Raw genomic sequence first — 3,902 nt, 5'->3', positions numbered from 1 at the left:
TGGTGTCTTTGTAAGAACAGATCACTGGGAGAAAATGGCCATGTGACAATGGAGGCAGAGGTTAGAGTGATGCATTTACAAGCCAAAGAATGTCAAAGATTGCTGGCAAATACTACAAGCTAAAATAGGCAAGGAAGGCTTCTCTTTCACAGGTTTCAGAGGGAACACAGCCCTGTGAGCATCTTGATTTCAGACTTTTGACTCCAGAATTGTGAGCAATAAATTAATCCTGTTTTCAGCCATTCACAGTTTTTTATTCTTTGTAGCAGAAATTCTAGAAATCTCACTGAAAGCCTGAAGTAGAAACAACCCAAATATCCATCAATACATAAATATGTATGTCAAATACACAAAATGTAATACTATCCAACAACAAAACTAAAGTACTGCTAGAGCAAAAACAACCATAAATGTGAGTGAAAGAAACTAAGTACAAGAAAGTATATATTATATGACTCCATTTATTTAAAGTTCAAAAACAACCAGAATATACCTGTAGTGTTAAATGTCAAGATTGTAATTATAATTGGAGATGAAAGAGTGTATAATAATTAAGAAATTGCACAAGAGTGATTCTGATGTTACTTTCTTACTTTGTGTGATAATTTTATTCATGAGTTTATCTTTGTGATAATTTGTTGTATACTTTATGCAACTGAATATATTATAATTCAATAAAAGGCTAGTAAATACACTAACTACTGTATGTGAAATGTCATTCACTAAAAAATATAAAGATTGAAAATAAAAAAGTTAATGGATATAATTATCTAATTCTTCAGGTTTTTTCCTTGTGATGCTGCAACTGATATTAAGCAAGTCACACTATTGAAGTAACAGAGAATAGTAAGCTTGGGTCAGAAATGAAGTCTTTGTTGGCTTGTCCATCCCCAAATACTACCACACACAATTTTTATTCCTTGATCTAAATGAAATAATCCAATCCTCCATTCAGAGGTTATGGTTCTTTTGAGTCTGGCTTATCATTCTGGCTTATTACTCGTCAAAGAAAAACAGAGGTTGCAACAGTTTGAACTTGAACTGTTGAAAATTATCATGAATTTGGTAGAAATTGTCTCTAAATAAAGTAATTTATAGACATAACTTTAAAAATCCTGAAAGAATCAAGAGTTTCTCTCAAAGATTGTGAGGAGGGAAGTTTTGATCATGTGCAGTGGATCAATTATTAAGTTACGGTTAAGAGAACAGAGTCCAGAGACAATTTTTGGGGGGTTCAGATTCTTGTTTCACCACTCAGTGTCTGTGTGGATTTAGATAAGCTACTTAACCTTTGACAGTATCTTCATATAAAAAAGTCTCCTAACAAAACTATGACATGTGTAAAATTTTATCCCCAATTTACACAGGACAAAATTTAGTCTAAGGCAGCTTAAGTAAGGCCAATTAGCTCACATAGCAAATTGTGTTGACACAGTTCACATAGCTGAGATTTAATTTGAGAGCAATTTGAATATGAAATGTGACCTTTTCATATTGTTATGCTAGGTGCAGTTCAGATATTATCTCCTATGATATGATTTCCCTTGATCACCCAAATTCTGTCATAGTACCTGGAATGCTATTTCATTATTTATCTGTGAGCATTCATGGCAGATACCACAGAGAGATATCAGTAATCCTCTGTGAACTCCAATAAACCAGATCTTTTAGGGTAAAGAACTTTTATAATCTATATCCCCAGTCTCCAACAGTGTGCCTGCAGAAAATTATTTAAAAAATTGAGTTACATTTGGATGAATTATCAGATGTTTGAAAATCAAAATTACATTCTATGTATCTGAAACATACACAACTCTTGTCGGTATGCTATGTTTTAAGAAGTATAGGAACTAGTCCCTGAAAAAGAATTTGATTATATGAGTCCTTCTGTTTAACTTGATCACTCATTGGCAGAAATTATTGGCCAAAATTATTACAAATGCATAAAAATTTCCAGAAACAAAATAATCTATGAGAAACAATATGATACAATGTATATTAAATAAAGAAAATTTAAAATATCTTTAAAACGGGAAAAAGATAAAATGCATATTTTTATGGAGTTGTGAAAAGAGGTAAGTCTTCTAATCCAGGCTGTTTATGAAACAAAAATACCTTTCTGATGTCAGTTGTGTTGAAACTAAAGTATTTCAAATATGAGAGGAAGTGTTTGTATGTATATTAAAAAAAATGAAGGGGCTGATTCTGGAATGCCATATAGTTCTTAATTTTTAGTGGTTTATAATTAATGCATTCACTTTCTTTTAAAATCTATAATTCATTTTCTTTATACCAAACTCTAAAAAATTATAGAGAATATTATTCCAACTGGGCATATGTGTATATATTGCCAGTGACTATATTTTTATGTCTGTAAACTTTTTCATGTTTTTTATACTCATAAAGTTAATGTTATTTTAATTGTGAGGAATAATGACCATAAATTAAATCAGTTCTATTGTTTGAAAAAGGTGAATATTTTAACAAAGTTAAGCATTTATGTTCATTAAAACCCAAATGAATTTTGCAGCTTAAGAGTATTAGAAAAAACGGATGGTTTAAAAGATAAATTATTTTATTCTACTTTGATCTCCCTATTTTAGGCTCCATAAAGAACATTTTGGCCTTTTCCTTCCACCAGGTCTGTGCTGGGTCTGCAGGTTTGTGGCGAGCTGCAGCCGTGGGTCTCTCATCCACAGGATGGGGTTTGTGAAAGTTGTCAAAAATAAGGCCTATTTCAAGAGATGCCGAGTGAAATTTAGAAGACGATGAGAGGGTAAAACTGATTACTATGCCCGGAAACTCTTGGTAATCCAGGATAAAAATAAGTACAACACATCCAAATATAGGATGATAGTTCATGTAATCAATAGAGATATCATTTGTCAGATTGCTTATGCTCGTATATAAAGAGATATGATAGTTTGTGCAGCTTATACCCATGAACTCTCAAAGTATGGTGTGAAGGTTGGCCTAACAAATTATGCTGCAGCATATTGCGTTGGCCTGCTGCTGGCCCGCAGGCTTCTCAATAGGTTTGGCATGAACAAGATCTATGAAGGCCAAGTGGAGGTGACTGGAGATGAACACAATGTGGAAAGCATTGATGGTCAACCTGGTGCCTTCACCTGCTATTTGGATGCAGGGCTTGCCAGAACTACTACTGGAAATAAAGTTTTTGGAGCCCTGAAGGGAGCTGTGGATGGAGGCTTGTCTATCCCTCACAGTACCAAACAATTCCCTGATTATGATTCAGAAAGCAAATAATTCAATGCAGAAGTACACCAGAAGCACATCATAGGTCAGAATGTCGCAGATTATATGCGTTACCTAATGGAAGAAGATGAAGATGCTTATAAGAAACAATTCTCTCAATACATAAAGAACAGCATAACTCCAGACATGATGAAGGATATGTATAAGAAAGCTCATGCTGCTATACGAGAGAATCCAGTCTATGAGAAGCCAAAGAAAGAGGTTAAAAAGAAGAGGTAGAATCATCCCAAAATGTCTCTTGCCCAGAAGAAAGATCGGGTAGCTCAGAAGAAAGCAAGATTCCTCCAAGCTCAGGAACGGGCTGCTGAGAGCTAATAAACCAAACCACAATTTTCTATGAAGATTTTTCAGATAGAGATAATAAACTTATTCAATAAGCAAAAAAAAGAACATTTTGATATTTTTTATGTTTATTTTTTACAACTTTCTCTAGCTACATTTTAATGACTAAAAACAGCCTTGATGATGCTTTCCACCTTTCAGCTCTCATGACTACAATGCAAAAAACCTCTCCAGTTTTTCTGTAACCGAACATTTATCTCAATTGGTAATGCAGCAGTCATTAAAATCATCCTGAAAGTTGAAAGACTTCAGTAATTCTATTTTAGTATGAACTTGTTCTCATT

General features: G+C 33.5%; 1 pseudogene; it reads left to right on the top strand.

Annotated features, from left to right (window-relative positions):
* The first annotated feature begins 2,700 nt into the window (after positions 1-2,700).
* On the top strand, positions 2,701-3,612 carry LOC150021895 (large ribosomal subunit protein uL18 pseudogene; annotated as a pseudogene).
* Positions 3,613-3,902: the final 290 nt, after the last annotated feature.

This window comes from Furipterus horrens, unplaced genomic scaffold, assembly GCF_987537825.1.
Source record: "Furipterus horrens unplaced genomic scaffold, mFurHor1.1.pri manual_scaffold_1, whole genome shotgun sequence".
NCBI lineage: Eukaryota > Metazoa > Chordata > Mammalia > Chiroptera > Furipteridae > Furipterus > Furipterus horrens.
Note: the sequence above shows the minus strand (reverse complement) of the source record. Positions and strands in the feature narration are given on the sequence as shown.